Source organism: Mirounga leonina, unplaced genomic scaffold, assembly GCF_011800145.1.
Source record: "Mirounga leonina isolate KUSES-001 unplaced genomic scaffold, KU_Mleo_1.0 Mir_173, whole genome shotgun sequence".
In the NCBI taxonomy this organism is placed as follows: domain Eukaryota; kingdom Metazoa; phylum Chordata; class Mammalia; order Carnivora; family Phocidae; genus Mirounga; species Mirounga leonina.
This window is the reverse complement of record NW_023270447.1, coordinates 9587190-9608210: the sequence shown is the minus strand read 5'-3', so window position 1 is coordinate 9608210 and position 21021 is coordinate 9587190. Positions and strand designations below refer to the sequence as shown.

The 21021-nt window shown below is 37.4% G+C and overlaps 1 long non-coding RNA gene across 1 annotated transcript in view; it reads left to right on the top strand.

The window, feature by feature from the left end:
* Positions 1–17355, top strand: part of LOC118019074 — a 162177-nt gene extending 144822 nt beyond the window's left edge. Inside the window, exons 7-8 of the long non-coding RNA XR_004681555.1 lie at positions 7985–8146; positions 17117–17355. This is a non-coding gene — a long non-coding RNA (uncharacterized LOC118019074). The remainder of the gene's footprint in view (positions 1–7984; positions 8147–17116) is intronic.
* Positions 17356–21021: the final 3666 nt, after the last annotated feature.

Here is a 21021-nt window from a genome sequence, read left to right as displayed (position 1 = left end):
TATGTGAGAACCCTGCTGGGTTGGTTTTTTTTTTTTTTTTTTGACAGAAACAGTACATACTTTTTAAGGAATGCTGTCATCTGGAAAACAATCCACCCTTTGCATTTTAACCTTGTTAGTATCCAGATTCTCTTTAATGCTGCCTCTCTCGCAGGACATAAAACATTTTTGTTCTTAAGCACTTATGAGAGGTACACTTCTTGAGATGTACAGATAGCTTTCATTAGCGCTAATGGGAGTTATGCTCCTGCACCAGGAGAGAATAGAGCCTGAAGATTTTAAATTATTCTTGATGCAGATCTTCCAGATGGAATAAATTACTAGGGGTGCTTAGGGAGAAAAGGTCTAAATATCCCCTAAAGCCATAGTTTAATAGCAAAGCTGTACTGCTGAGGAACGGAAATGGGGTCAACAGTATGGGCTTTGTGCCTATCACCATGCTAAGTAGCTGATATTGACTCCTGAAAATTCTTTATTGGATTAGTACTGCACTTGAATTCTATTATTTTCCAAAGGACCTGAGAGATAGTTCTCTGTCTTGAATAGTCCACTAAAATGGACTCAGTTTGGTGCAGCTTTCAAGGCCATTTATCTTAAACTCAGTAATTTCCAGCTGGCAAGCCTAATACCAAGATTTTTATTTTTGTTTCTTAATTACCCTTTTTGAAAGTAGCGCTCCCTATATCTTCCTTTTGGGGGCATATCTTTTACTTTCTTGTTTTAAAAATGTCTACATTTTATTTTGCTTTGAGAATTATTGCCCACATCTCCGAGATCACTGGAATTGTTTCCTATATTGTTCATTGTGTGACATATCTTCTATCTTATTTTAACGTTTGTTACGTTTTATTTTATTTGAGACTTTTTGCTTTGAGAATTATTGCCTCCTTCCCACCACCAAAATAACTGAAAAATTGGAGGAATTTTTGCTATGACCTAAAAAGTCATTTCCTTTATTTCATTTCCTGGGACAGCACCGTCTTCACTTGAAATTTTCCTTCTATCTTCCAGTGGAAATCAAACATGGTTTTTAAGCAATCCTGATTACTATGATGGGTAGGAAAAGGGTAAGGCATAGGAAGAAGACAAGATGCCATTGGGAGAAGACAGGAAGACGAGAAGACGAGATGACTGCTGAAAGACCAAATTGGCTGGTGAATTCACTGTGGTTCAGACCATCTCTGAATCATTCAGTATCCCAGCATTCATTGGACTCGGAGAAGTGAGGTAATGCCAGTCACCTTAAAAGAGACTGTAGTAGATAACCCAGATAGACAATCCATGAAAATACAATGGGAGGTATTATTTTCTAGAGTGGGATAGTGGTGCTTGCTATACAAGACACTTTTTCAATATGACCAGAAGCCAAATGAATCATCAGAAAGTTGTTCAGCATTGAGGAAGGTAAAATAAAGGATAATAAAGGATATTTCATCCAAGTCAGGTGATACCCAATGAATCATACCTGCTCTACAATAGGGTAACCTATCTGAGGAGTTCACATGCTCCATATTCCCAGTCACTCTCCCCAGGGTAGGCTGGAAACTACCAATCTCTGGGATGTTGGCATCTATTTTTTTTTTTCATCTGACCATCCTCCTCTGGTTTATTCAGTCCTACTTTTTTTTTTTTTAATATATTGAGGCCTTCTTTAGCCATGATATGATTCAATTGCAATGGCTCTTGGTTACCAAATTATAATTACTTTGGTTTCACTTTTGAGCTTTTCTAAATTCTTTAGATTGGTTAAAATCTACAGTTACAACCATCATATACATTTTTCTAGTTCAGAAGGCACATTCACTTTCTTCAGGTTCAAGTTCAGGGACAGAGAATGCCTCTTTGTTAATCATCGTATACTGCCACACATCTGCATTATGATACTCTAATAATTTTTTTTGAGACCCTATGATGGACCGGATACTCTGCTGGTGTTACATGAAGTTCTAAAAACAGCCTATTTTTACACAGATGCTAAGAAACTTTCCCCAAACCTTATAGGTATACAAGAATGAGAGTTGGGTTCCACAGCCAGGTCTTTCTGGCTCTTTTCACTGTGTGCCTCAGCCTCCCATACTTTGTTTTTGTGGTTTTGTTTGAAATTACTAAAACGGAAAATGGCATTAAAGGCAGAAAACACTATTTTACTGTTTTCTTTCTAGTTCTTTCTTGGGAAGCTAATGTCATCTATTCTCTGAACCTCATGTTCATTTTAACTGTGTCCTAAGATTTGGTTAGTATCCATGTCTGCAATCAATTAAAATGCAGTGGAAAAATTATGAAAAGATAAGGATGAAAGTTGCATATTTCTAAGTGAAATAGGCCAATCTGGAAAGGCTACAAACCATTTGATTCCAACTATATGACATTCTGGAAAAAAGCAAAATTATGGAGACAGTAAAATGATCAGTGGTTGCCAGGGACAAGTAGGGAGGAAGGGGTGAACAGGCAGAGTACAGAGGATTTTTAGGGCAGTGAAACTGCTCTGTATGATACCATAATGGAGGATGCATGTCATTATGCATCTGTCAAAATCTATGGAATGTACAATACCAAGAGTAAGCCCTAATTAAACTACAGACTTTGGATGATAATGATGTAACAATATAGGTTCCTCATTTGTGACAAATGTACCATTTTGGTGGGGATGTTGGTAATGGGTGAGGTTCTGCATGAGTAGGGACAGGAGGTATATGGGAACTCTCTGTACCTTCTGCTCAATTTTTCCGTGAACCTAAAACTGCTCTAAAAATAAAAGTTATTTTTAAAAAGTGCAGTGGAAAGTAGCAAGAGGATGTGGGTGTTCTTTGGACATGATGCCTGCTCCCTCTTTGAAGTAGATGTAGCACATCCAGTTACACAATCATTTCTCTACCCTCATTACCTTCCTTTTTCTTCTTCCACTCACCCATCCTTGTCCATTTTTCTCACAAAGCCTTAAGCAGAGAGTAAAGCATCTTTGTGTTTGTATGTGTGTTTGATCTGCAATTGTGAAAGAAGGGAAATATGATTAGCGTTTTGTTTGAATAAAGGAAAGAATCACTTTGGTTTCTCTCCTCTCTCCAAGTCAGGTTTTCCTTCGTAGAGCTGGAGATGGTGAGGAGGGATTGGAGGGGTAGTAGGATAAAAATAAAATTCTTGAAATAATTGTGAAGTGCTACATTCTTGTCACCTGGTATTTTTCTATCTCATAGTTCTGTTATATTTCATAAGCATTAATCATCAAGAACTACAACTCCTGGGAAGGTGCTTTTTTTCTTTACCCCCCAAATAACCCAGTCCTAGAATTTAAAGCTTTATACGACATTTTATGTGTCAAAGATAGCAGCTTCAAAAATCCATCAAATCGGACAGCTCCCACTGTTACTGAAAGGAACATTCGAATATGTGAACAAGCCTAATGGCCTCTCTTGCCTTTTAAGAATATAAATGGACAATTCTTCACATGCACAGTGCTAAAATTAAATTCGCAGCATGGGGTGGCAAATGGGAAAATAACGACATGAGACCCTCAGGGTGCCTGCTCCTTGCGCAGAGGGGAGGTGAATACTCAATGGGAGGCAGAGAGGGAAAAAAATAGGCTAGGTCGTCTAGACAGTGTTCTCTGGTCGGCATGGGAGAGGCGGTTGGGCAGCAATGACACTGAGCTGCAAGTTCAAGAGGATGGGACAGTGGGAGGAACAGGCAGGCTTGACTTCAAGCTGTTTGGTTTGCATATGGCTGCCAGCTGGCACCCTGTCAATCCATCGTCCACACGCTCCCCTCCTCATCCCGGGTAAATGTCCACTTTGGAATGTAGTCTGTCAGCCGAAGTCACTGGACATTGAACAGTTGAACTGCTCAGGCAGAATTTGTTCCAAGTATAGCAACCAAAAAAAAAAGAAAAAAAAGCAGAGGATGATGTAGCGCTCTGGTGAGTCTTTCCTTTATTGAGATACTATATTTCAGTCTTGGTGGAATAAAACTGACCTCTTAGGTGAAGGAAGGTGAAGGACTTTCCAGGATAGACAAGCACGGATTTGAGGAGAGACCTGGAATTTAAGTTCATTTTAAATTTGAATTTGAATTTAAATCTCCCCAATTCATTTTAACTTAATTGTTTCCAAGAGCTGCTTGCTGTGGGACGCTGGGGATCCTGAGGAATGCTTGTTACCCCCATGAGACTGTTTTAACTATGCATAGCATAGTTTCTTCACAGTTTAGAAAGCAAAGCTGAAAAAGTAAAAAGAGAATTGTTCAAACAGGATTTAATGAAACAACCACCAACACCTGCATTCCATGAGAAGTACTAGAAAATTCTGTTTGTGTGAATGAATGTGTGTGAGTGTGTGTGCATTTGCTTTTGGTGAAATGATTGAAGAGGAAGCATGCCAGATAAATGTGGTATTTATGTTGGTGGACTTTTTTTTTTTTAATTTCAAATTCCAATATAGTTAACATACAGTGTTATCTTACTTTCTAGTGGACTGTTTGTTGAAAGGATAATGGCAGTGCACACATTTGTAGAACTAGCTGTCAACATTTTCACTTGTGGAAATAAGACTGAAGATTTGGACATTTTTAAAACATGGTCTTTATCATTTTTTTCAGGATCCACGTGCAGGAAAAAAACTGGGATCATCCCCCAGTCAGAAGCCAAGTGACTGACTATTCATCTCAGTTCTAAATATATCAGCTTTAGAAATTCTCTTTTACACAGGAATATAACCCAAGAGCAATCTTAACTTCCCCCCACTTCCAGGAATTGTTTTGAGATCCATAGAAGAGGGGGCTTCTGTAGTCACAAATAAACAGATTTACAAAATACAATGGAGAAACAATTCAAGTATACATTTTGAAAATAAGGGGAATAACAGTAAGCATAGGTCAATTACAAATCTAACCAGAAATACAGATATATATTTTAAAACCAGAGGACTCATACTAAACAGGTGAGGTGTTCTGATTTAGATATGCATTTGACAAGAGAGGGAGTCACAGTATTCAATCAGAAGCACAAAGCGAGAAAGGTATTAAAGTTGTAAATCATTAAGGATAACTTTTATTAGTTGAACTTTTAAATTTCAGGATATGTAGTGTAAAGGTGAGAGTGTGTATATGTGGATTTCCTTTAAACCATCACACTGAACATTTTTAGGCTGGCATAATTTAACTTCATAATTTTAAATAATTTGGTTTCTTTTTCTGCCCGTTTTAAATCAGTGGATCAACATTACTGCTTTATTTTAAATGGTGGCACTGAAAGCTCAGGTGATTTGTTCCAAGTCACACAGTTAGCTGGTTTCAGAAAGAGTATTAGACATTGAGAGAAGCTATGAATAGAAACTCCATTCTGTTGCCTCAATTATTAGCTAAGCCATCTTGTAATCTCATGGTTTACTACATGTGGGGCTAAGTGCTCATTGCTTAAATAAATGAAAGTGACTAAAAAGTGAACATGACTATGTTGGAGGAAAGTCTTTCCTAAATGTCTTTAGATAAGAACTGGTACCTTCAAACATTGTGATCTCACATTTACGAAGGGTTAGACATCCAGGAGGTGGCAGTAATGAGTAACGATGATGCGTTTGGACGCATCCCAGGCTGAGAAGATTGATTATGTTTTTCCGAAACAAGAGGGAACTAAGTGGCTCAGATGTGGCAGATACAGGAAGACATCTAAACAAATGAGAGACATTTTTCATAGACTGATAATGTTAAAGTCAGCTGGAGGAGCCTACATCTCCTCAAACCCTAGATTGTCTCCTTGATTCATTGGAACAATATGACTATTTTAAAATATGACATCATGGAGACATTTTCTGAGATCTGTAAGAGAGGGGCAAGGCATGATAATAGGATTAGTCAGGCCAGATTAGTCTCATACTAGCCCTACCGGAGTGACCAGTGCAATTTAATTCAATATTGTCAAATGGTCAATCTGATTACGCTTGATTGATTGTGTGTGTGTGTGTGTGTGTGTGTGTATTTTGCAGGAGCCCTTGAAGGGAGATGCAGGTCAATGTATTTCTCTATGGGAATTAGCCAGCAGGCAAAAGCACTAAAGGAGAGGGTTATATGTGATCGTGTGTGTTAGTTATCTATTGCTGTGTAACACATTGCCACCCAATTTAGAAGCTTCTAACAACCTAACCAATTATTATCTATTGCCATTTCTGTGGGTTAGGAGTATGGGAACAGCTTGGCCAACTGTTCTAACTTGAAGTTTCTCATGAGATAGCAGTCAAATGTCAGGTGGGACTACAGTCATCTGAAGGCTTGACTAGGGCTGTTGGATCGTCCACAAAGGTAACTAACTCATATGACCAGCAAATTGGAGCTGACTGCTGGTGGAAGGTCTCAGTTCCTCTCCCTGAGGGCCTCTCCATATGGCTGGTTGACTGTCCTTATGATGTGGTGGCTGGTTTCCACCAAAGTGAGCCATTCGGACAAGCCAAAACTTCAATACCATTGATAGCCTATCTTTGGAAGTCATGCTGTCACGTCTGCCTATACTTTAGTTATGGGATAGACCAGCTCTGATTCATACAGAAGGAGACTAACACATGGCATGAATGAATACAGGAAGTGAGGATTGTTGGGGGCCATTTTGGAGGCTGGCTACCACAATCTATTAAGAGAACTTCCCTTTCCTTTTGAAAGTATTGGGGTAGAACATGTTTTCCCTGGAAAGTCCTTGTGAATACTTGTCATCAGTTGGTGATGTTGAACCACAATATTTATTATATGCAGGAGCACTGACAGAAGGTAGAAGTACATTGGGATTACCCTGTGGAATAATTATGGTAAAATTGCTACCAAATAGTGGTAGGAGAGAAGACACATCTGCCCCCCAATCATATTATCACATTAAAAGAGCAAAACCAAACACAAGCAGACAAAACAAAAAAACAGAATGATCCTGGAATGGCTAAAAAAATTTTGGCTACCTTTTCGTACTAGAGACCAGTGTGAAAAACCTGTCCTTTTTTTGAAAAATCTATATTGTCTACCTCAAAAGAGACAAGAAGAAGCTTGAAGTCTGGACATTTCAAAAACATGACACAAGTGGATTGCCAGGAGGCTTTTTTCTGTTTTCTGCCAAGTACCTCAGTGATTGAACTGTACTCATTTGAGTTTACTGTATTATTGAAACTGTCCCATTGCATTAAACAGAGCCATTTGTTTCTCCACGTGGGCTGTTTTAGGTTGGCATTGTATGTGGCTGGCCTATGTTCTAGTATGATGACTAACTGGCCTGAACTTGGGTGACAGAGACTTGGGAGGGGAGTAGTGAGGGTTTAGCGAGGTGTTAATCCACTACTGCTAGCTTCTTCCTCATGATTCTTGTCCCAGGTCTCCATTTATCACCCATCTCAACTTCTCTGCTTGTTGGCTCCTGCTTGACATCTAAATCACAATTTGGGTGACCAAAGGCATTCTGATACGTAAGCATTTCTTTGACCAAGTAGAGTATGTAATAAAAATAAGTCCCATAAGGGATTCTGGCCACTGTGATTGATTGGAAACTATCTGACGGCTGTATAACTTGTGGTATGAAAAATAATCTCTAACGTGCGAGGACTTCAGAAATGTTGTAAGAGAACTCTGTAAATACAAGTTGGATTGATTCATGGGTGAGTAGCAAAGCCAAGTCCCACAGCATTCCCTTCTCTCTAGATCTGTGCTATGATGATATCCAAAATCCAAAATATTTTTTGTCTTGTAATCTACTCAGATTCTTGGCATTTTAGCTACTGTGGCATAGATTCGAATTGCCCATCCTAATATCCATCTCCTCTTCTGAGAACTCTAAGGCACATGATTGTACCTGGGCACATGATTGCCTGGAATAAGGACAACATTTGCAGCTAGGATGGTCATATGCCTAAAGGTCTAGCCGAAGGGATAGAAGTGGCAGTGCATGATGGTTTCTGGGAAACTTCCTTGAGATAGGTTGTAGGTGTGCTTTAAACCTGCTCCCCCCTACCTGCTTCCTGTTTAGAACTCAGATATGATGGTTGGAGCACCATGATGGACCAAGTATAAGTAATCATGAAGTGGAACAGAAAGCAGCCCAAGTCCCAGGTGATGATGAAGCCACCACATCAGCTCTCAGTTGCCTATCCTGGACTTTATGTGAGACGGAAACTTCTATTTGTTGGAGGTAAGTTACTTTGGTGGAGTTTCATTGCTGGATCTTTGTGATGTCTTACATAGAAAAGTGGTCTTCTAATATGGTGGTAAGCACATGTCATGGCCAGTCCCTTTGTTAGCTATGTAGAAATAACAATGGCACTTTTCACGTGATAGTCAGAGATATGTTTCTTTAGTAGCATCGCAGGGGAGAATCACAGAACCTCGATGCAGTCTGCCTCCACAGAAGCTCCAGATGCTGTCACTTCTGTTGCCAAGAAAGCAGCTGCCTTCCTGATTCCCTGTTGGTTCCGGTACACATTCCTGGGTGATTCATCTTGGGACGCATGTGCTCTTTCTGTGCCAAAATGAGGAACACCAATGTCGACTTTTGCAATTCATTAATGTTTTCACATATGTGAGGTCGTGGAAAGTTTTTGTGACACCTGTTTTATGGCATTATGACTTCAGTGATAAAATGGTAATTTTTTTCATATGAGAGGATAACAGATATGGGAATCAGGGATCTATATGGGACCAAATGAGTCCAAATTTTTTGCGAAGAAAAGATGGAAAACAGACTAGGAAATAAACATGTAAAACATGAAACCTGTAATTATTTGACTCACAAGCTATAATCCGTTCTGAATTAAAGCTCGTGCTTAATATGGATGTTTCAATAGTATCATACCCTTTAAAGTGAATTCATCCACTGTTTGATTAAAGAATTACATTTGTGCTCACTGTGGCTATTTTCTGTAAAGTAATTATGGAATACTTATTATGAATAAAACACTGAGTTATACGCTATGATGGGGGAACACAAGTGCCTAAAGTAGAGGAAACAGTATGAATATGTCTTAGTTAGCATGCTATTAACAGTATAGACATGTCATAATTCACTGAAGACTTGAAGGAAATGAACTGTTAGCATTAGTGTTTAGTGATGTGCAGGATATTTGGTGAATCTTTAGGCACTTGGTAGCTTCAGTAGGTGCTTGATAAAAGGCTATGTTTTGCAAAATCATGGCTATTATTTGATTATTCCTGTTTTCATCACCAGGAACTGCATATACGATGTGTCTTATAATCTTTTCTAATTAAAAAATGCTGCTACTATAAACATGGCTGGCAACTCCCTTTATGTGCACATTTCGCAAGTGTGAAGAATGGCTTTTCATTTGCAGCTGTAATCAGTTCACTGAAAACATTTGTTTTTCTACAGCTGACAGTTTTGAAGCCTTTGCTAATACAGAGTCAAACCCATTCCTTAATAGAAGTGCATGAGACAGCTTTCTATGGTTTGCTATTATCTTGTTGTTGTTGTTGTTTTTAAAGATTTTATTTATTTATTTGCCAGAAAGATAGAGAGCACAAGTAGGCAGAGAGGCAGGCAGAGGGAGAGGGAGAAGCAGGCTTCCCGCTGAGCAGGGAGCCCAATGCGGGACTCGATCCCAGGACCCTGGGATCATGACCTGAGCCAAAGGCAGCTGCCCAACCGACTGAGCCACCCAAGCGCCCCTGTTTCCTATTATCTTTCAAATGTGTTTTTACTCAGCTTACCAGTTTGCAATGGAGCAGCTGTATGAGAATCCTGATGCTGAGAGTGATAATAAGGCCCACCACATGTCAGGTATTTTACATTTTTTTTAAAAATAAACTTCATAATCATTTAAAGGGCAGTCATCATAGCTCCCATTTTGTTAATGATAAAACTCAGACCCAGAGATTTAAGTTAACCTCTTTAGATCAAAATGCTGATGAATGGAAAATGCTGGTTTGAACTCACATCTGTCAGCAGCAAAACTGTGTTTTCCACTACATAGCACTACTTTCCATCTGATACTAGACTTTCACGACTTACAGCCCCTTTAAAGCATTGGGGCTAATTGTAAAGATTCTGCTTCATTTTCAGTGGGTTGAAATTATTTCAAGACTTTGTTGTGGAGCCCAGTTGACTTACTGCTTAATGTCAGTGTGCGCTGATAACCCAGCTGAAATTACCTAGGAAGGCAAACCCATACACTGTCACTGTGACCATTTATGATCTCGTTTCCCCAAAGATGCTTTCATTGTTAAAGAGGATGTGCTGAAATGTGACGTTCGAAAATTATGCTCATTGGGGATATATACTTTTTTTGGAAATTTATTTCTAGGAATTCCTGGTATAGTATTTTCGGGAATCTCAATTAAGAGAAGAGGATGAATATTCCAGTCAATTGATGCAGACATTACTGTAGGGATGGGTGAAAATGACCACATGATAATAGACTGTCATCGGGCAGGTTTGTAACGCATGAACTGGTTTGTGGAGCAGGCGGTTCAACTGGTAATGAGGCAGCAGATATTGCTTTTGGCTTGTCCAAAAGCTTTCTGCCTAATTTGTAGAATATTAAAGGGAAAACCTGGTAGAACTTTAGAATAGTATTCCTTTCAAGTCATACCCTGAAGGAGTCAGATCTGTTGTGTGTTCCTCAAGGTAGGATTCAGGCTTATTTAGAGACACCCCCTTTCCTGGCCCCAATTCATTGTACTGTTTTGCAAACATAAGACGAACAATGTATTTCCTTACCTCTCTACAAGAGAGAAAGTATCACCCAAAGGCTCCGTTTCTCTCTCTTGTAAAAGGAGTAAGTCTTTTGGAACCCCCCCGATGCTTTTAAATACAACTGAGCATGGCAAGATTGGGGATTGGTTGGCCTATAAGGTGCTTAAAGACGACAAAATCCTGGGATCTTGGAATTCCTTGAGCTCAGATAAGCATCTGAAGGGCTGACAGTTTTACATACGCAGATTTTAAAATCTCCCATTTTGTAAGAGACAAGCCATTTAGCTCTTGTTTTATCGCCAGCAATTTGAAGCTATCATTGAGGGAGAAAATATGACCTGCGAAGTTTCACGGCATATGTAAAACCTTACCCATTTTTCAAGTTACTCTCATTTGATTAGCATTTACTGAAATAAGATTTCTTATGAGATAAAACACCACAACCACCACATACACAAACAAATAAATCAATAACTAATGATCCCTCAAAAACCTCATCGTAAGAAATTCATTTGTTTCTTTCCAAAATCAATTATTTGTATATTTGGAAATTGATGTCTTTGCAAGTTAATAATTGGTTCTTTAAATCAGGACTAACTTACACGTGAACAAAATTATTTCCATATTGGACCCATTCTTTTTTGAGGTTGGAACTTCAACCAGTATGGAGTTGATTGTTCTTTGTTTTTATTTTGCTAGTGCTAAATGATTTAAACAAGGAGGCCATTGGGCTGAGATGGCTTTTATGTCCTAGCGGCCTCCCTAGGCAAACCAAAATCTAAGCCTATAAATGCCTCAAGGTTATGGACTTGAAACCTAAGGACAACCAATCACAAACAGCCAATTAAGTCAAGCTACATCCAGCCAATCAATAATTTCCTTACTTTTCTTCCGCCTTTGCCCTATAAAGTCTCCCCCAGCTCCTGTCGGTGGAGCCCTCCTAACCTCTTCTGGTTTGTTGCCGCCCTGATTCAAATAGATTTTTGCATAAATAAACCCTTAAAATTTTAATATGCCTCAGTTTGTCTTTTAACAGTATTAACTGATTTCCCACCCCCCAGTCCCTAGTCGGGTTGATAAGGCATTTGCAAAATCATGTATTCTTAGAATTTCCCTATGACTTTGAACAATGATTCTGAGTGAAGATTAATTCTTTTGCTGTATAAGGTAATAATACCTACCTTACAACATTAATACAAGGATAAAATGAGCTAGTATAAGTACAGTGCTTTTTAAAAGAGTTTCTGACACATAATAGGTGCTCAGTGTAAGTTGGTTATAATGACTACTTCATTGCTTTAGTCCCGATCATCATCGATTGTATTTCACCTGAATATCAACGATAACCTATTAACTTTTTATTTATTTATTTTTTTGGCCATCAATCTTACCTCCCTCTAGTCTTTTCTCCACAGAACAAGTCAGAGTTATTCTTTATAAGGTGCAAATATGCTACTCTCATTGCTTTAGTAGCTTCCTGTACTCACAAGATATAATCTAAACTCCTTACTATTACGATCTGGTTTCTCCTTTGCTCTCCTGCCTTATCTTGGAGCCCTCTACCTCAAAATCCACATCTTTTAATTTTATTTGTAAATCCAGTGTTAAAAAATGAATTATTAGCTTCAACTTTTTTTATTAATAGTCAATTCATAAATTAGTGGATTAAAATTTCCCCTACAATTAACTCCATTTACAATTTTAATTATTTTACATTTCCTTAAGTGTTTAGAACTACATTTAAAAATTTTACATGTCTTGATCTTAGACACCTTAGAAAACAAGTAAATGTGCTTTTTTTCGTAATGATAAAAATGCATAACATAAAGCTTAGCATTTTTACCATTTTTAAGTGTATAGTTAGTTTATATTGTTGTACATTCACATTGTTGTGCAAATATATTTTTACCTAGAGCTTTAAAAATAGTCTTTCTAAACACTTAGCAAATTTTGTAAATTTGATAAATCGAACTTATAAATGTTAAAAATAGGTTCTCCAAAAATTCATATTCTATCCACAATTTAATTATTTTATATCCTTTACATTAAAAATATATATCAATTAGATATTTCAATGTAAAATCACAAGGCTATTATGTCAGATTCTCTTAAGCATTTGGAACTTGAAAAATACATTAAAAGAAAACATTTCCAAAATTTACTTATGAGAACAGGTAAGATTTTATTACCATCTTGGTGCAAAGGAACAGCATCTTAACAGGCCAATTAAAACATTCATTTTCTGTAGGGACATTATACAGGAAAAGAGAACAGTCACATAATCAATGTTAGACTTGTCAAGGAAAAAATGCAAAGATTTGGAAAGGGGCAAAAAAGATGATTGTCCTTTTAAAGGAATGTTAGGGATTTCTTGCAGGGATTATCTGACACAATAGGGCTATGCACCTTTGATTGCTTTTCTGTGTCAATTTCATAACTGTAGGGTTAGAAATTAAATTGTAGAAAACTGGTATTTCTCAAATGATTCTCACAGCAATACAAGTGAATTATGTCATGTAGAGATATAATTTGTTTCTACTCTGTGGAAAAGATCATTTTAAGTATTATATTTTGTTTTAACCAGTTTTCATCTATTAGCAAATTCACTTTAGCAATCTTGATTTCCTATACATATATATATGTATGTGCTTTAAATTATCCTTTCAACCAGTTTTAATACCTTATTGATTTCCTCATTAATTAATGACTTAAAATAAAATATGTGACAGTATTCATTTCATATTTTTAGGAGTCATGTTCTTAATTTTTAAAAAATTAATAGTTTTGAAGATTAGGTTTTGAAAATAGAATGTCTGATTAAAAATATCTTGACTGACAATTGACAGCATGTTGAGAGTGAACTATTTACTAGTAGAATAAGCCATAATCCCTATAAAGTTCTTTGGAAAATCATTTATGCATTTTATAAACAGTGGGGATTTATCCCCAGAAGTCATGAATCACAACATGGAAAACATTTCTGTTCCAGACCAGTGTTGAAAAAAGTTACAAACTTATATAATGCTTCCAAAAATTATTCCCAACATTCCTGAGGTTACAAAACCACTTACCCATTTCTGGTTGTCTTTGAAGCAGAGACCCAGGTTGATTCAGCCCAAGCCACAGGTAAACATGCTGAGTATTCCAGCTCTTTCCAAGGAATTTTTTAAGTTCTGATTTTTTGGTGTGAATATAATATGCATCCTTGCTTTTCTTTCCTTTTCTCTTCTCTCTCTCTCTCTTTTTTTTTCCTTTCTAAACTTTTCATCCCCTGATTTTGATAGACAGAATCCCTTACTGTTTAACTAGTTAGACCTAATCTCTTTGCTGCACAGATAAAATCAACAAATCTTCTTATTGCCTGGTTGGATTCTTTATTCTTCTCTTGCTCATTAGACACCATTCTTTCACTGACACCCATGTTCACTCTGCTCCAGCTTGTACAGAACTACAAACATTGCCCCTAGTACACCAGGTTGTCTCTTGCCTTCAGATCTTTGTACCTACACCTGCAATCATCCTGTCCCTACTTCTGAGATGAACTTCTCTGGCAGGTTTTTCTGCTTTGAAACTCAGGGTTAGGTTTCGTTTGTGTGTGTGTTCCCATCACAACTGTATATATATCTCTCTTGCAGGGCTTATCATACTGCACTGTAAATACTGTTGCCTTGCCTGTTATCTCTACTAGACTTTAATCTTCTTGAGGATAGTGACAATGTCTTGTTCACGGTTGAAGCTTTCACACTAAAGAGAGGCCGCATAGAAGGTGCTCAGTACATACTTATGAGAAAAAAAAGTTCAGGAAATAGCTCTGAGACTTCAGTACTGTACTCTGATCTTAGAACAAAGATTGAACACTTTAAGGATAAATCCATGCAGTTGAAGCTACTAAGGAATCTAAGGCAACTTTAGTAGAGTTTTTGCTAGTCTTGTCCATTTATTGACCTTATCTAATCATTCTTTATCATTAGTGGGGTTAGAGCATTACCTCTTTTATATAACTATCCTGAGAGTACTGATGACAAAAGGCACTTGTGACCTTATTAAAAGTGCTTATGGTGGCTGGATGAGTAATCTCAAACCAGAAATCAAATTTTCTATTGGCATAGAAAACTTATACCAACTCCTCTGCCTGTACAGACAAAAGATTTATGTCACAATAAATAATGAAACAACTTTAAGGTATCATTTTTCAGCAGCTGCTAGTTTGGTGTTTTCTGTTGCAGCAGACTTGCTTCCATGGAGTCTTCATTGGTGTTAAAACTCCAGGCCTTTTCTATAGGTGAGGACTCGTTCCTGTTTTTCCTTTTGTTTTGCTTCTTAAAAAATTTCTTTTTAAATTTTGCTTTGGACTGTCCAAGATTTCCAGTGTTTCTGTGGCAATCCAGTTGGCTATGACCTGGAGCCTTATAAAGAAAACAATTAGCATTTTATGTTTAGCTGCAATTTTCAATGTATCAACCACATGTGATTGTACCGTATTTCTGCTGAGCGACTCCCTAATTAGTGACAGTCACAGATGCTGTTGCTGCATTCTTGGAATCACTATCTGAACTAAAATAAAGCTAATGTGCTCTTTTTTAGTTATAATAAATTTTCAGGTACCACACAAATCATGAAAACAGTCAATGACAACAGATGTTACCAATTATTTTGTAGTTCTGTATTGGGAAAGAAAATTGGGGGTTGAAAATGCATACCAAATTTCTTTCTTTCTTTTATATTTAAATTTTGTGAGAAAATAATAACTGACAAAAGTGAAATAACACAGAATTATGACAGTATGTGTGAAACTGTACAGAGTACTTTTATAATTCTAGTGTTAGGGACAGAGTTGATACATACTCTTATATCACCTTAGATAATTATGACTTATGTTTATTGTGTTTTGAGGGATGTGATTTGTTAAGAGCCAGATTGATGTTACAAAACTTTCTTCCAAAGAAAAGAACATTCTGAGAGTCTTCTCAACAATTATGAATTATTTGCTTTGAACATTATGGATGTCTGGCATTCATTTTGTGTTATGTTGACCCTTCTCTAACCAGGCACCAAAGTCTATTTTTCTAGTTCTGTGGTTAGTCTGTCCAACAAGGATTTTATTATTTTATTTTATTTTATTTTTTAAAGACTTATTTATTAGACAGAGAGAGAGGGAGAGTGAGTGGGGGTGGGGAGGAGCAGAGGAAGAGAGAGTCTTAAGCAGACTCCAGGCCCTGAGGGCAGACACCATCGTGGGGCTCGATCTCATGACCCTGAGAGCATGACCTGAGCTGAAACCAAGAGTCAGATGCTTAACTGACTTCGCCACCTAGGCGCCCTGACAAGGATTTTAAAATGCATTTTAGGGGGTGCCTGAGTAGCTCAGTAGTTAAGTGTCTGCCTTTGGCTCGGGTCATGATCCCAGGGTCCTGGGATGGAGCCCCGCATCCGGCTCCCTGCTCCGCGGGGAGCCTGCTTCTCCCTCTCCCTCTTCCCCTGCTTGTGTTCCCTCTCTTGCTGTGTCTCTCTATGTCAAATAAATAAAATCTTTAAAAAATAAAAAATAAAATAAAATGCATTTTAGTTTGGTGCCATATCTAATATATTTAATGAAACTATTTTCTTACTATCTATTCTGATAATGAGAAAATGTCTGTAGAATGAAACTAATTGGCTAGTAAAGAATACCTTCTCATACCCCATTGATATATTATGAAATTAAGTGAGGTTTTCTTCTTTCTTCTAATTATTGTCTATCTTATTCTATGTAAAATGTTAGACACTAGGAAGAATAATAGATATTTCAGTTTTACTTTTTTAATTCTCAAGAATTAAAAAAAAATATATGACCTAACTCTTTGAGGGTGGAAATGAGAAGAATGTTTAGGTGAAGTATTCCAAGTACTAGAAAAATTAATCTGAAAGTTAACAATTACTTTTAGAAAGAATGGCTGGGTTCTGTTATTTTATGTAACATAGATGTATATTATACATACAATTAATGTTCACTTTCAAAGTATCCTACTTCACCCAGGAGCGGTTGCCAATTAGGGGATTGTATAAGAGGGGTGTAAGGTCACAAGATAGCAAGGGTTTTTGTTTTTAAAGTATCTTTTGGTCAGTTTCACCCCTACTTTAGGTTTTTTCATGACATTAATCAATTCTGGGGCAATTGTGAGCTATTGTGGCATTGACATAGAGTTCTTGCTGAAAAAGGGATTAAATGGCTATCCTGGGAATCTAGATGCACCTTTATAATAGATTAATTACATCGATGGTTCCAGTTCTTTACCCCTCCTCTTACCCATGACCTCTGCTTTGTGACTTTGCAGTTCCTTTCACTAGAGAGGCAAAGTTTCTCTCTGTCCCTAGGTTCTGGGCCATGTGATTTGCAGATTTGATGGATGTAGACATTGGAAAAAGTGCTTGTACCCTGCCGCTTCTGCTCTTGAACCTCTGCCTTTTCCACAGGAACGTGCCCAGGCTAGCCTGCTGGAGGGATGCAAGGGACATGTGGACAGAAAGCACCACTGACAGCCAGCCAATCCCAGACATGCGAGTGAGTCCAGCTGTTACCAGAAGGCCCACCTCGTCTAAAGTGCTCATGTATGGACTTCTGGACTAAATAAAGGCTGATTTGTGACATAGCTTATTCATGGTAATATTGTGACAGCAGGTAACTGATACCTCATTCAAGATTTGTTTCTTTTTTGGGGAAATAAAGGATTCCCAACCGAGAGCTTCAGGGACACTCTTTTTCTTAGTTTCAGACGGTTCAACTACTGGATTACAGAGGCCTTATAATTTGGCTAAATAGGATTATAATTGCCAGCTTAATGCTGAAGATCAATAAGGCATGTGTTTTAGGGACACTAGTGTATGCCTCAGGTGTAAGAAGAAGTATTAGGCCAAATGCAGAGTATTAGTTGCCAAAGAACACATACTTAGGCATATATTTTTTTTGCTAATGGAATGTAGTAAAACCCAATTACAATAAATCCTAGTGGTCTTGGGAAAAAAAGCTGTAAGTGACACTTCATAATGTCTCAGTTGCACTGTGGCCTAAAAGCTTAACACCATCCAAAGGCTTTCTCGGTACATCAAATGTTTACAAGGACTTTTCAGCATATTGTCTATTCACTATGCAATCACATTTTTTTGCCCTCTCTAGAAAATTTTAGAGGGTAAAAATTATCATGTATTTTCTTTCTTTTTAGTTTCTTAATACTACCATTTTGGGCTTTGGTATTTCCTTAAAAAAAAAAAACAAAAAAAAACTAAGCTGCAACAGTCTACAATAACCTCTACTTTTAAGATTAAAAATAGTCTAAAAATCTGTCATAAACATAATATTTAATGGTGGTATAATATTTAGTTGCATTAATTTAACCATAATTTAAACTCTTCCTCTTTTTTCTACTCTATCTCTATTCAAAGTACCACTGCAGCAATATTTTTTGTTTCCATTTCTGATTACATTCTTATGATGGATATTCAGAAGTAAGATTACTGGTTCGAAAGTTGTAAGTATTGTAAAGGTTTAAACTTCTGAATACATATAGCCTAGCCTTTTAAGAAAGGTTGTGTTGCTTCCTGATGTGTATATAATGCTTTTCTTACAACAGACTTGTCAGCATTGAGTATATTCTTGAAAAATTACTCTTTGATAGTGTACATATATTATGCAATTTACAAAGCTCAATAATTCTGAAAAATAACAAAAATGTAATTGTTTTCAATTGCAAAAAATAGTGGCTTTTCCAGATTAAAGATCACAAAGTGGCTATGAAACTGTGATAGAGCTAGAATGCCAACACTCCTTCCCTACTTTCTCCTCCCAGTGCTTCTCAAGGGACCTAGAACCATGATTTATAATAGAGGAGTCTAATTTCCAGTTAATTGAAGGCATGTCTTAGGGCTTTTAGTTTTGAGACTCTAGGTACATAAAGAAGAGGGAATGAGGTGACAGATGTCACAGGGAGAGTAGCAACTGGCCCCAAGAGTGTGTCTCTGTAACTTCACAATACAGGTGGAGGTACACTTATGGCTATGAAGACTATATTATAATGCTTGAATGCTTGGATGTTATAATGATAACATTATAGATTGAGTGGGATAGTAGAGGATTCAGGATATGAAAGACCTCGTTAGAATCCTGTCTCTGTCACTTATGAACAATGTTGTCTTGGGCAACCAATCTGAGCCTTATTTTTCTCATTTTTTTTTTAAAGAAGATAATTGCCACATAGACTATTATGAGAAATGAGTGTTCTTTTTTTTTCTTTAAGATTTTATTTATTTATTTGACAGAGAGAGAGAGACAGCGAGAGAGGGAACACAAGCAGGGGGAGTGGGAGAGGGAGAAGCAGGCTTCCCACTGAGCAGGGTGTCCAATGCGGGGCTCGATCCCAGGACCCTGGGATCATGACCTGAGCTGAAGGCAGCCACTTAACCGACTGAACCATTTCTAAGAATACTTAGAAATAAGTATTCTAATGTAAATAAATAACAACCCAGTTTAAATGCACCTAATAATGACAGTTATCAAAAGAAAATGATGAATGGATTGAGTGTCATAGCATAGATTTAAGGATGGGGGTCTGTAAATTTTGAAGCTTCAGGAAGCCGAAGAATAACAGAAATCTGGGGTAACCTGCAAAACGTTGTGAACTAAGCGAAAATATTTTAGGGCTTTGGTGGGCGCTTGGGAATTTTTCCATTTACCTGCAGGATAACTCACTCTCCCAGTGATAATGCTTAAGGGAGGAAGGGGCTGTCATATGAATGCCGGAGCTGTCTCACCTTGCTGCGTCTTTAACGTCAACCTCTAGTGAAATTACAATTTTCAGAAACTGTATGTCAGGAACTACAGAATTAGAGAACGTTAGGCATTTATTGGGATTGCCCTAACTGAGGGCATCTAGGAGAAAGGCAGTATCTTGGTGTGTCGAGCTGACATAGAAGTTGGGGCTGAGGTCTGGCTGTAGCCAAAAGATGGTTTCAGAGAAATTCTGCCTCTGCATTTAGGAGATACAGATGGTCTTTATCTCAAACTCATTGGGTTAAGAGACTATAAAGAAAAGCTTTATGGTAAATAGTTATCTAAAAATTGATAGAGAGGTAAATTGTAAACAAATGGTTTGAGTTTTCCAATGTCAATATGCCAGGTCTAGACCCATCATTTTATATTCACAAGAAAAGAAACGTAAAACATGTGCTGACATATAATGCCACATTTGATTAATTTTGACTATTAGGATTGTCAGTAATTCCTGCAGCTAAATTAATTGTGTAGACGTATGCATTGATTGAGATGGGAACATTGATATGTCAGCTGTGCCCGCCACCGGCAAATCATTTCAGGGCAATATAGAAGCAGAGTTTGATATCCTGTAAAATTCTTTTAATAAAACCCCCTATTAGAGCTAGCCCTATTTAAAGGGACCATTATGATTAGGAAAGGGACTTGGGTTTCCCCAGAGGAGTCTTCTACTAATGAGGATTAATTCGAGAATTAGGGAGATTACTTAGAATCAGAAACAGCTGAAAGGAAAAGGCTTTAAACATTTGAATTGGGTTGAATGACTGTGGCTCAAAAACTGGAATTGTTCTTTGCAAGAAATGTCATTAACCTGAACTAAAGGATTAGCAGAAGATTGTAAAAAAGTAAATGAAGCAGTTCTCATTAAGATAGTTTCTTTGGACTGAATAAAGATGAATGAAGTGCACTGTTCTTGTATGATTCACTGGTAAAATATTAGTTGGGGAGAAGGAGCCACACAATTAATTTGTCTTATTTTTTCTTTCTATACTATGTGGAATTTTCGTTCCACAAGGGGATGTTCATAGGGCATCACTAAAAATGACACAGGAATGAATAGGACCATATATCTCTAGAGTTGGATGGGATTTTCATTTGACTTTCTACCCTGCAGCAGTTTCCTAAATAGTAAGTTGGTGTCTGTGCTAGAATAATTTGATTGGGAATTCGTGAAGTCCTCAATAAAGACTTATAAGTTAGGTTTTTAGGTTCTTTGAATAGTTAAGATGAAAGTCTGGCTAGAAGGTTTTTTCTCTAGGCAAACAGATTTTCAAAAATTATGAAAGCAAGACACAGGCTAGTAGAGGGGATGAAATGGGTAAAAGAGACTAAAACTTAATAAAGGAATAGGGATTTGGCTTTCATCTATGGTGATCTAAAGGCTGGAGTTTGAGTTCCTGGGACTCAGGGAAGAAACGAGAATATATGTGGAGTCCAAAAACATGGTGTGGGCAAATTAACTATCAGAACATTGGTTTTTGATATTTAATTACAGGTTTTTTGTTTGTTTGTTTGGTTGGTTTCGAATAGTAAGGCTTCTCAGCAAATCAGAGGT